Source organism: Ceratotherium simum, chromosome 9, assembly GCF_057802395.1.
Source record: "Ceratotherium simum simum isolate JZ-2026a chromosome 9, ASM5780239v1, whole genome shotgun sequence".
NCBI lineage: Eukaryota > Metazoa > Chordata > Mammalia > Perissodactyla > Rhinocerotidae > Ceratotherium > Ceratotherium simum.
The window spans coordinates 52,732,990-52,746,532 of record NC_141908.1 but is presented as its reverse complement, the minus strand read 5'-3'; the positions used below and the strand labels follow the sequence as shown (position 1 = coordinate 52,746,532).

General features: G+C 38.8%; 1 protein-coding gene across 1 annotated transcript in view; it reads right to left on the bottom strand.

Annotated features, from left to right (window-relative positions):
• The window catches only part of CDCA7 (cell division cycle associated 7), a 33,534-nt gene extending 20,604 nt beyond the window's left edge, over nt 1-12,930 (bottom strand). The window contains exon 1 of the mRNA XM_087435402.1: nt 12,747-12,930. The gene's annotated coding sequence lies outside the window, so the exon portion shown is untranslated. The remainder of the gene's footprint in view (nt 1-12,746) is intronic.
• Nucleotides 12,931-13,543: the final 613 nt, after the last annotated feature.

Sequence of the window (13,543 nt, the reverse complement as noted above, 5' to 3'; positions counted from 1 at the left end):
ATGTCTGGCATACGGTAAGTACTCAATACATTTTAACTATTATTAGGGCTTAATCTGCCATTTAATTTTTTGTTTTGTTTTTTCTCTTGGTTTTTTGGTTCTGTTTTATTTTTTCTGCCTTCCTGGGAGTTATGTGAACATTTTTTTAAATTCCATTTGATTTTTAGCATATCTCTTTGTATATCTTTATTAGCGTTGGCTCTAGGTATTACATTATCATACTTGACATCACAATCTACTGATGTTTTCATTTCACAAGTTCAAGCTATTATTATTGAGCTTAATAAGCACATAACTTTGCCCATTCCACAGTTCCAAAGATGCCCGAGACTAACATGATTCAAATACAACTTTTCTAATCATAAACTCACATTCCTGTTCCTAAAAAAACCTCCTAAAATCATACCCAGTTACTATACCTAGAGATGCTATCATGGGGCAGTATGAAAGGTGCTTCTCAGTCTTAGAGTTCACAACCTCTAGCAACATCCATCCCATCTCTAGCTCTGCTACAATTCCTTCTGGCCATTTTACAACCTCTGGAATAAATGGTACCTTTAACCACCATCAACATTGCTGATATAGTATTCAAATATTTGTTAAATATTTATTACAATATTTACATATATATTAAAGTATATGAAAGTATTATAGTATTTAAGTATATTAAGTATGTATCTATTAAGTAAATGAGGAAATTAAATTTTTTTAATTGTTTAAGTATATTACTATATAAGTGTCTATTAAATGAGTGAGGAAATGTAACAAATAAATTTCTAAGAATTGAAGTAAGTGTAGGCATGAACTCAGCTTACTATGAGCCTTGCCTCAAGAAAATCAGATCCCCTGTTTTCCTGCCTTATGTTACTACCTGTTAGTATGGCACCAGGCACATGGTGGATATCTATAGAGAGAGCAAGTACACTAACTAACATGAGGCCTCTCTTATTGATATCACCCTAGTAATTATATAATTCCAACTGGAGACCAATGTTGTAATTTTACTTCTAATTTCTATTTGATTATTGAAGTTGTGGTTTTTAGTTTTAGGTTTTAGTTTTCTACAGTTTTTAAAATATATCTCCAAACTTATATAACATTATGAATGTAGTTCATTGGCTTGTTTTTGAGGACACCAATGAGATTCTCTTTCTTTTAATGGCAGCACTCTAAATCTCTTTTTTAATCCTTCCATTTTACACTCCTCTCCCACTGGTTGTGTTCTTGCTCTCTCTGACCTCCTAACTCTCTTATATCCAGTTTTCTGCTCACCATGTCACAGACTAGGTGCCTGGAGAAACTCAAAGGTGGGTTTGGAAGCAATTAACTGTTTTTCCAAGTTGTTTCTTTTCCTTTTGTATGTTAAGGAGATGTAACCACCAGCCATCCTGAAACTGACCAAGCCTCACCATAAGAGCTACAGCTTTCCCTTATTTTTAATGCAAAGGTCTCTCCAGGGGGAGCTTGGGTCTGATTATGTGGAGGCATGTTCTCCACCTGAGCCTGTGCAAGTGAATACCCGCCTCTCCCTTTTGAATATTCATTCCCCAACTGAAGTAAAAGTTCCTGCTTCCCTTTGTTTGGGGACGCCATGACTTTGGAAATGATTCCTCATGGCCTCCTATTTGCTGCAAATACACTTTACTTTGTGAGACAACTTCCACTGGTGTAGAGTCTTATTTAACTCACCAGGAGGCGAGCCCACTTGGTTCGGTAACAACCCCTCCCTCTAATCCCATGAGCAATATTAATTTAGGCCCTCATCATTTCGTGTCCAGATAACTGGAATAGTTCCTAACTGTTTCCCCAGCATCCAGCTTCCTTGTCCCCTTCCTGTACACACTTCATCCTGCTGCCAGAGTGATTTTTCTAAAGTGCAAATTTTATTATATTGTTCCTTTGCTCAAAACCCTGTTGCCTCAGGACACAACCCAAAATCTTTAGGCCTTTCCAATTCTAGCCCAAGAGGCTCCTGTGATCTTCTTGGTTGCCGTGAAGTCATCCCTGTTGCACCTGTCATTGCCTCTTTTCTGCTCCACTGCCTGATGGTCCTAACCAAGAAAGCACCTTGCCATTATTACTCTCGTCACCTCATCATCCCCTCAATCACTAACGCAGAGGTTTGGTGACACTAGTAGTTGCCGATGCTGGTCTTGCTGAGACAGGAAAAGCCTTCCCCCCATTTTTACAATTCTTTCATTAAATCTGAAAGGGAGTAGCCCATTCTGAGTTAAAACCCAGGAGAGACAAGTTTCACCAGGCCCGTTTGGAGACCATTCGAGTGGAATCATTGTGTCCCCATCCAAAACATCCCTTTGGGCCCAAAATCCCTAAGTGTTCTAGGAGATACCTAACTTAGCCCAAGCATCCTATTCAAGTCATTTCCTTTCACACTAGGTGACACTCCCCAAGGGATGGAGATGCCAGTTCTCCCAAGGCTGGATCTCTGTACACCTGGGCCAGATCGACAATTCTGGACATTTTCTTCTCATTTCTGCCTGATGGCCCATGAAGTGAGTACATGTTTGTGGGTATAGAGCTTATGTGCCATGACAGTGAAAATTATTTTTATTTTGATTTTTTAAAATCGCAATCTTTAAACACTGTTATAGCAAAAAGGAGCTGTGAAATATGATGATTTTATGGACTATTAATAATTCTATCACATATCTAACAGTAATTTCTTATCTTCTCTGGAAATCTGGGAGAGAGTGGGGTGGAAATGGGTTCCCTTCCTCACTCCCACCACCTTTAACCTGACCCCATAAGTCCTCATGGAATCAAGATTTCTGGTCGGCTGAGGTTTTGTTGGGTTTTTTGTAGTTGTTGTTGTCTTATTGTGGTAAAATATACATAAATGTACCATTTTAACCATTTTTCAGTGTACAATTCAGTGGCATTAATTACATTCACAATGTTGTACGACTATCACCACTGTCCATTTCTAGGACTTTTTAGTTATCCCAAACAGAAACTCTGTACCCATTAAAAATAATTCCCCATTCCCTTCTCTTACACAGGCCCTGGTAACCTTCATGCTATTTTCTGTCTCTATGAAATTTGCCTATTCTAGGTACTTCATATAAGTAGAATCATACAATACTTGTCCTTCTGTGTCTGGTTTATCTCACTTAACATAACACTTGCAAGGTTCATCCATGTTGTAGCGTGTACCATAATTTCATTCCTTTTAACAATGAATAAACTACTACAACTCACTCAATATGAAATAGATCATTCAAATAGCCCTATAACTATTAATGAAATTGAATGTGTAATTTTAAACTCCCCACAAAAGACATATCCAAGCCCACATGGTTTTACTGGAGAGTCTACTAAACATTTAAAGAATTAAGACAAGCTTTATTAATTAAGCTTAATTAAGACAGTTTGGGAGAAAATATTGGCAAACCACATATCTGAGAAAGGACTAGTATGTAAAATATATTAAAAAACTTTCAAAACAGTGAAAAGTGAACAATCCAGTTTGAATGTGTGTAAAACACATGAGACATTTCACAGAAAAAGATATATAGATGTATGTATATATATACGTACATACATATATATGATAAATAAGCACATGCAAAGAAGTTTAATATCATTAGCTATTAGGGAAATGCAGATTAAAACCAAAATGAGATTATCACTATACACCTATCAGAATGGTTAAAGTAAAAAATAGTGAAACAAACAAATGATTGTAAGGATGGAAAAAAACTGGATCACTCATACATTGGTAGTGGGAATATAAAATGATACAGCCACTCTGGGAAACAATTTGGCAGTTTCTTAAGAAACAAAATGTGCAAATACCATATGGCCCAGCAGTTGCACTCCTGGACATTTATTCCAGAGAAATGAAGACTTAGGTTCACACAAAAACCTGTACATGAATTTTCATAGCAACTTTATTCATAATAGTGAAAAACTGGAAAAAATCCAGATGTACTTCAATGGCTGAATGGTTAAACAAATTATGGTATATTTGTACCTTGGAATACTACTCAACAGTGAAAAGGAACAAACTACTGATACGTACAACAAACTAGATGAATTATGAGAAGTATGCTATGTGAAAAAAGCCAATCCAAAAAGGTTACATGCTGTATTATTCCAATTATATAACATTATTGAAATGACAAATTTACAGAAATGGAGAATAGACTAGTGGATGCCATGGGTTAAAGGGGGATGAGAGTAGAAAGGAATTAGGTGTGGCTATAAAAAGGCAACATGAGGAATCCTTGTGGTGATGAAAATGTTCTGTATCTTGACTGTACCCATGTATCCTGGTTGTGATATTGTACTATAATTTTGCAAGATGTTACCATTGGGGGGAACTGGGTAAAGGGCACAAGGGGGTCGCTATTTTTCACAACTGCATGTGAATCTACAATTATCTCAAAAATCAAAAGTTTAATTAAAAAATAAAGCTGTGTTAAGCATAGAAAATACTGAACAGTTATCTATAAAGTAAAGGTCTAAAGTAAAGATATTATCCCTAAAGCAGGCCAATTAATTTTTTTTTCAAAGACATAGAGAAAAATTAAATCAAATGTCATAAGAAAAACAAGTGAGGGCCGGCCCCATGGCTTAGCGGTTAAGTGCGCGCGCTCTGCTGCTGGCGGCCTGGGTTCGGATCCCAGGAGTGCACCAAGGCACTGTTTCTCCGGCCACGCTGAGGCCGCGTCCCACATACAGCAACTAGAAGGATGTGCAGCTATGACATACAACTATCTACTGGGGCTTTGGGGGGAAAAAATAAATAAAATAAAATTATAAAAAAAAAAGAAAAAGAAAAACAAGTGATTGTGAGGTTCTGCTCCAATAATGGTGTGGAAGCTCCTATAGGACCAACACTCTTGGACAAAATACAAAAATCAGTTGCCTGAAGGCACTAGAGAGTGACCAAAAGCAAGCAGGAACTGCAGAGTTGGAAGAAGGGAATAGCTCTGTGTGAGTTTCCTATTTTTATGACTTTTGACCTGAGAGCAGTCCTTAGTTGGCACCAGACAGGTTGGCTAAAACTCCAGTAGAAACCTGCAATCTTACTGCCTTGAGGAACCAGAGTTTGAAGTGGCCACAGCAGCTGGGAACCAAGGGGAAATTTCAGAAGGAAGAGAGTCATAGAGGGGCAGCCTCAAATTCTGCACGTAAATTCTGCCCAAATCTTTGCCTTATTCCTAAACTACATGTGTGGGGACAGGTCCAGGAAGTTCATTCATGGCTAAAAGAACTAAACAGAGATTTCAGCTGCTGCCAACTGCAGAGGAGTCTGAGTTTGGAGTTTGAAGCAGGCCTAGTTAACTTCTTGTTAAAACAATCAAGACTACTTGGAAGAATAAAACAGAATCCAGAGTCTCTAAAATGATTATAATGTCTTGAATAAAATCCAAAATCACTAGACATAGGGAAAAAAAAGAAAACACAACTCATAGGCAATCAATGCAGACTGACCTCAGGATTGCCCAGATGTTGAAGTTAGCAAACAAAGATTGTAAAACAGCTATTATAACTATGCTCAAGGACATAAAGGAAAATATCTTGTAATTAATAAATGAATAAGAGATATCAGCAGAGAAATCAAAAGTATAAAAAAAGAACCAAATGGAAATTCTAGAGCTGAAAAATAAAATAACCTAAATAAGATACCTAATGGATGGGCTTAACAGAAGATTGGAGATGATATAAAAGAGTAAATGAACATGAAGATAGATGATTAGAAATTATCCAGTCTGAAGAACAGAGGAAACAAGTTTGAGGAGAAAAAAAGGAAAAGAATAGAACAGGGACTTAGTGACCTATGGGACAATATAAAAAATTCTAACATGAGTAACTGGAGTCCAAGAAGGAAAGCAGAGAGAGAATAGAGCAGAAAAAATATTTGAAGGAATAATAGCTAAAAATGTCCTAAATTTATAGATTCAAGAAGCTCAGCAAATCCCAAGTAGGATAAATACAAAGAAAACCACATCTGTGATATCCTTAGTAAATATTCTGAAAACGAAAGATGAAGAGAAAAATCTTAAAAGCAATAAAAAAATAATACATTATATACAGGAGAATAAAATACAAATGACCACTGATTCTCATAGAAAGTGTTTGTTATTTAAGTGTTCTAAAGTCTGCATTTTAGTGTAATTCAATTTGAGCATACTACCAGCCAGAAAAGATATTAGGACACATGTCTGTGATACCAAGCCCTTCACAGAATTACTGGGAATTTTTTCTTCAGTGCCATCCTTCAAAATAGATCAAAGAACCAGTTACTCCACAGCTGACTGACTAGAACCCAGTTACTTAAGAAAATAAAATTGTGCCTTCACTATAAAAATAAGTATTAGCACCAAGTTGTCATACCAACCCTTGAAAAGCTGGGGTAGAAAGGACCAGTAGCAGAGAATTTAGAAGAAGATAGCTGATTAAATTGGATTATCATCCTGGCAGCCCCTTCTTCTACTCTCTAGTCAATGCTGTCTCCCTAGGGGTTTATTTTCTTTATATTCTTTGGATACAAAAGTGTTACTTTTCAGGTGATATTGACCTGCTCCAAGACTACAGTCAGATGACTTGAAAGAAAATTTTGTAACTCTCCTCAGGATCAAGATCAATGTAGAAAAAAAGAAAGGTAACAATGGATATTTCTGAAATTGAAGTTTCATCACAGACATTCAAACAAATGAACTTATAGAGGTATTTTAAAGCTACTTTCACAATGGTTGGAAATAGAAAGCAAAAATCAAATAAAAAACATAAATCAGAAGTGGAATTGAACTGATTCTTACAAAATTTAACAACCTATGAGGATAAAACATCTCAGGGAACCAAAGATAGAACCTCTTAGAATGGCTGTATTCTCAACAAGCTTTTACATTAAAGCTATAAAACCTGATTGTCACAATGGCAGTGGACTGAAGGTCTTAAGCCTTTGAATTCTCTAATCTCTGTTTGCTGTCCTGACTTCTCTTCCTAACTCTAGACTGCCATTCACCACTGTCTCATGGTCAGAGGAAGTATGTTACTGAACAGTATTTTCATAACTTCACTCATCCCAGCACTGTTGTCTCATGTTTTGCCATAACTGTATAACCCTTGTACTTTAGTTCTTAATAGTTTTCTTTACATTTACTCACATTTTTTACTTGTGTAAAACTTCAAATCAGAGCTACTATTGGAAAAGCAATATAATTAGCCATCAATAAAATGATGGATTAATAAAATATAAAACATGATTATTAAATTCTAATTACATATTATTATCTTCCACAGTCTGAGGCCTGTTCTTTCTTGGATAAAACAAAAAGTGCCTGATGTTAATGTTATTTAACATTTTCATATCAAGCTTTCTCCTTCATATAATAAGAAACATTTTTAAAGAATTAAAAGAGAACTGAGACTTCTGATATTGATAATTGCAGAGTAACCAGTACTAGAATTACTCTCCCACAGATAACAATGATAAACTCTGGACAAAATGTAACCAAACAACCATTTGAAGACACTGGAGAGAGGCCAAAAGTAGGCAGAAACTGGAGGGGACTTCAAGCCTTAAAAGAAGGGAACTACAGTCACAAGATGAGATCCATGTTTATACAAATATTCCCATGTCCATGCAGCATGGGGCAGCTAGAACTCAAGCAGGAATCTGCAGTCTTATTGGCCTGAGATGTCAGAGCTAAAAAGCTAACAGAGGTACTAAGATTGAATACTAAAAAATATTTGATTTACCAAACAGAAGGATGGAAAGGAGAAATAGAGGAACAAAAAACAGTTGAGACAGAAAACAAACAGCAAAATAGTAGAATTGAATTCAACTACATCAAATGTAAATGAACCTAACACACCAATTAAAAGGCTGGGATTGGGGCCTCCTCGTGGTGTTAAGTTCAGCACGCTCTGCTTCAGCAGCCTGGGTTCTCTGGTTCCAATCCCGGGCACAGACCTACACCACTCATCAGCCATGCTCTAGCGGCATCCCACATATAAAGTAGAGGAAGATTGGAACAGATGTTAGCTCAGGGCTAATCTTTCTCAAAAAAAAAGAGGAAGATTGGCAGAAGATGTTAGCTCAGGGTGAATCTTCCTCAGCAAAATAAAAAAAGGGGCTAGGATTGTCAGACTGAATTAAAAAAAGGAACACCTAACTATGTGCTGTCTACAAGAGACCTGCTTTAGGAGTGGCTATGTTAATATGAAACAAATTAGACTTCAAAACAGAATTTATTACCAGAGATAAAGAGGAATGTTATGTAATAATAAAGGGATTATTTCACCAGAAAGACATATCAATCCTACATGTATAGGAACCTAACAGCAGAACTTCAAAAAACGTTCAGAAAAATCTGACAAAACTAAAGAGAGAAATAGAGAAATTCATCATAGGTGGAGATTTTAACACCCCTATCTCAAATATTCATAGAATCAGACCAAAAAAAAAAAAAAAAACAGACAAAACAAAACCAGGATATAAAGAATTTGAAAAACACCATTAGGCAACGTCACCCAATTACTTCCTTGACATTTATAAAACATTTCATCCAGCAACTGTAGAGTAGCAGAAAACATGTTCTTTTCAAGTGCAAATAATGTGGAACATTCATCAAGATACACTTTATTGTAGGTCATGAAATAAGTCTCAATAAATTTCAAAAGAGACTGCAATTGTACATAGCATGTTCCCTGACCAGAAGAGAATTAAATTAGAAATCAACATTAAGATATTTAGAAAAGCCTCAAATATTTGGAAATGAAACAGCACATATCTAAATAATCCATACGTCAAAGAAGAAATCACAAGGAAAAAATATTGTGAACCAGATGATAATGAAAGTACAATACTAGAACAGGCAAAATGAAACTATGGCAATAGAAATCAGAATAGTGATTGTCTGTGGAATGTGGGGATTAACTGAAAGATGGCACAAGGGATGACATATTGTTAAATTAGCAAAGGTGTGACTTTATCAGCCTGTTTTTGAGGAACAGATGATCTGAATTCATGGCCAATGGTGCCATTATATCCTGTAACTCCCAAAATTGTATCTCCAGCCAAGACTTTGCCTCCAAACTCATATGTTGATGTCATTTTGAATATATCAATATTCATACTTGATGTTATTTTGAATATATCAATAATGGATCTCTTGACTCCCTCCTCAAAATCCATTCATCTCCAAATCTTTCCACCTCAGTAAATGGCATCATTATCTACCCAAGCCAAAGACCCGAGTGTTATTCTTGATTCCTCTCTGTCCCTTATTTCTCACACCCAATCTGTCACCAAATACTGTTGATTCCACTTCCACAAGCGTATCACGAATCCATCCTCTTCTCTCCATCTCCGCTGCATCGTTCTGGTCTAGATTACCATCACCTCTCTGGATGCTCCAGTGACTTCCTAAATTACATCTACATAGGAGTCAACGAGCGGTTTTTTTTAAAAAAGTAACTTGGTTTATTCTCCTCTTTAAAAAGCCCTTTATTAGCTTTCCACTGCTCCAGGTCCTGCATGCTCCAGCCCGTCTACCTCCTCCATGTCATCCTACACCAAAGACAACCTCGCTCAATGTGATCTTACCACAGGAACCTCATACTCATAACCACCTCCAGGCTTTTGCATGTGCTCTTCTGTCTGCATGAAAAGATCTTTGTACTCTGATTCCTTCTCAGCCTTCAAATCTCTCTAAATTTGTGTCACCTCCCCTAGGCTCTATATTACATTCAGAGAAGCCTCTCCTAAACCCTATTATGTTTTGTCTCAGGAACCTATTTGTTTTCTTCACAGCTCCTCTCAGAATCTGAAATTTTCATGGTTATTTGTTTACAATTTGTCTCACCCACTACTCCCAACACACACACACACACACACACACACACACACACACACACACACTCTACCTAGAATGTAAACTCTAGGAGAGCAAAGACCCTATCTGTCTTATTCATGGCTCTCATCTTAGTACCGTGGCTGGTGTAGGGGTTCAGAATATGTCACCCCAAAAGATGCCACTTTGGCATATTGATTATTTTAAACTAAAGGTAATTGAGAAACAGCTGGTGCGAGAAGTACCCTCTGACCCTCCTTTGTCCCCCTGAAAGTGGGAGATAAATATCCCATGTGAAAATTACCCTGTCTGTACCAAGAGGTTAGAAGGCATGCTTATCACCAGAGACAGGAATTTAGGGCCAAGAAAGCTGTATAAACAAACCTTGTTACTTCGCCATTTTACCACCCCAAGCCCAAACCCCTTTGTCTTGTCAATTCTTCACAAATTTATTGTTTCTTTGTCTAAAAGGTGTACAAGTTTCCTGCTCTGGTCACTTCTTTCAGCCTCCTATCTTTATGGGACTCCCGTATGTAGGAATGTATGTATGTTAAATTTTGTCCTGTTAATCTGTCTTTTTATTACAAGGGGGAGAGGTCTCAGCCAAGAACCTACAAAGGCAGAGGGAAAATTATTTTTCCTCCCCCACACTGACATATAGTAAATGTTGAATGAATTAAGATGAAGAATCCCTGGGGACGCCAGGGCAGCCAGAGAGTTTCTTGGTTACAGTACTTAAAACAGCCCTGTTCTAACAGTCTTCTTTTCTTTGAGTGAGATTGTCACTTTTGTTTCTGACAACTGTAAAAAGGAAGAATCAATCCACAGAGCCTGGGAGGAAAAATGAGTTTCTATGCTAGGCCTCCCCCCCCCCCCCCCCCGCCCCGTGATAGGAAGAGGAAGAGAGAAAATGATGGACAAAGACTGAAGGAGATGAAGAGGCTGAATTATCTCCCTCCCTCTGGTCTCATGACCACCAACCCACCCACATCCAGTTTCTTCCCAGCCAGCAAGTGTTTTTAACACACACACAACTCTATAGTTTCCCTATTTGCAATTCCTCAGTGGCTCTAATAGCCCAGCCCAGCTACTTATTGGTCTTTATTTCTTTGTCCTCTGCAATGACTCAGCGTGGTTTTCATTCCTTCTTAAAACTCCACCATCCACCATCCACTCTATCCCTTGTTCTTTTTTCCTTTCCCAAGACTGGCTATGGAATGGCTCATCTTTCCCCAGGAACCCACGAAGGTCCACCTTTACAAGTAATCTTTCAGTTTCCTCTGCAGGTTTCGCTTCCTCTGCCCACCCTAAAATGTGGATTCTCGGGGATTTTGTTATAAGTGCTCTCCTCTAGCCACACACTTTGGGTGATCACATCCAACATTCCTGCCTCTTTCTCTCCTTTCTGGTTCCTCCCCTACACGCCTCTTTTTGGGCCAAGTCTTTCGAGTTAGGGTGTGTCTTTCTCTTTAAAAGAAAGGCTGATAATTCCAAAGGCAGAGTAGGTTAAATGACAACCAAGAGCAGCATATTTGTTTTTACTCTTTCTCCCTACAAGCTGGGCTGCCCTGGAATCTGCAAAGCTCCCATCTTTTCAGTGAGCCCCACAGACTGGAGCCCAGTGACAAACGTCTCCCTCTGCCCCACTACTCCTTTTACTTAGCCCCAAGCTAACTTCTTTTCTCAGAAAGTAGGCCAGAAATGGCAGCCAATGAGACACAATAGGTACTCTTTGTCTTAAGTGGTTTATCTGCATTTTGAGGACGTCCTTCCTAGGAAATACCTGTCTCAAAGAGCTTTTGCCTCACAAAGGAATGTCCTTTGAGAGGGCATTTTCTATCCTTTCCAGACTTAGATATTCCTTTTGTGAGCCCCCATCAAGAGTATTTTGTCTCCTAGACTGTCCTCACCCCAATCATTAAGATCTTTGAGAATAGGGAATTAGTATTCCCAATGCCTGGCATAAGAATGGCAAGGGAATTTCATTTTTGAGTGCAAACTCTGACCTGTTGGTAGTGGTTGCCTGGAGCACTGAGAATGACTGATCCTGGGGAATCGAGGAGAACAGCAGCATCTCACTCTAGCTTGACAGGAATAAATGAATTAATGGTCACAATAGTGCATCAACATTCTCTTGTGGGCCTTCATCCTGGCTGAGAGATGTCTAAGTTTCCTGTGTACCAAAATAACCCTGTAGACTTCAGGCTTTTCTGTGGGAACTCTTGTCACCCTCCAGCCCCTATGGAATGACTCTTAGTGCAGCTTTCGGCACCTATAAATCCTGTCAGGCCTGGCCCCTCATCACAACCACCTGGCCAACTCCAGTGTCTCCAGATGACACCCATCGGTTTCCCATAAATGAGAAGATGGTGTATGAATCCTCCTAGCTCTCCATGGCTGCTTCAAACTCTTCTCACATCTCAGAACAGCTCCGTTTGCAGAATGGTCAACTCTAACAGCAAGACTCAAGAACAATCCATCTTGTCTCCAGCTTTCTCACTTGCTTACTTCCACAGGCCTGTTTTATATTTTATCAAAACCCGCTGTCCTTTTGACCGTTCTTTCTTTTCTTGCCCTCTGGCAAGTCGGTCAGCATGCTTAGAGCTTTATCTCTAGCCTAGACCCTGGGGTCCATTGCTTCGATCTCTCTCTCGTCACTGGCCTCTCAGCTCCTTCGCCCCCTTGGGCGGCTGCCCTACTCACCCTTTAGGGCTTCTCTGGCAGCTGAGCACTGTGGTAAAAGATCATATGACAATGAAGACTAGTATCATTCTAAATTTATGATGTCTAATTTAAGCTGGATTCTCAATTGCGCTAGTTAATGCTTTATAGGGTTCTAAGTCAGTTCTTTCCTTAAATCCCACCGAGGTTTACCCACACCATTCACTCCTTTCGTCACACTCTTCACTCGACTCTTACCTTCTTTCTTGGCTGAGGATTCCACCTCCTACTTCAGTCAGAAATAAAGATGCAATTTCTTGCCTAGGTTCCACCTAACAAACACCTCTGCAATTTCATCTATTCTTAACTTCCCTCCTTTTCTTCTCTTGTTCAAGACTGTTTTTCTGTCTATGGTTTAGATCAGTGTTCTCCAAGTGTGGTTCCCGACCAACAGACCCACGGAGCTTTAGCAAAGGCCTTGGAACTTGTTAAAAATGCAAATTATCATCGGCCCCACCCCAGACCTGCTGAATCATTCACTCTGGGGATGGGCCAGCAGGCTGTTTTAACAAGCCCTCCAGGCTATTCTGAGGCAACTAAAATTTGAGAATCTCTGGGGTAGACCTCCATCCTGAGGATTTGCTTGTTCTTTTATCTATCTGCATTCTCTTTTTTCACATAATATTTTCCCTTCTGGGAATTTATTCTAAGGAAATCATCTAAAATGAGGACATGGTTTTATACACAAAGATGTTCATTACAGTATTATTTATAATTGGGACAAATTAGAAACAAGCTCAATGTGCATGATGGGGGAAATTATTAAGAAAGGACAGTGGCGGGCCGGCCCGGTGGCTTAGCAGTTAAGTGCACGCGCTCCGCTGCTGGCGGCCCGGGTCCGGATCCCGGGCGTGCACCGACGCACCGCTTCTCCGGCCATGCTGGGGCCGCGTCCCACATGCAGCAACTGGAGGGATGTGCAGCTATGACATGCAACTATCTGCTGTGGCTTTGGGGGAAAAAATAAATAAATAAAATCTTTAAAAAAAAAAAAA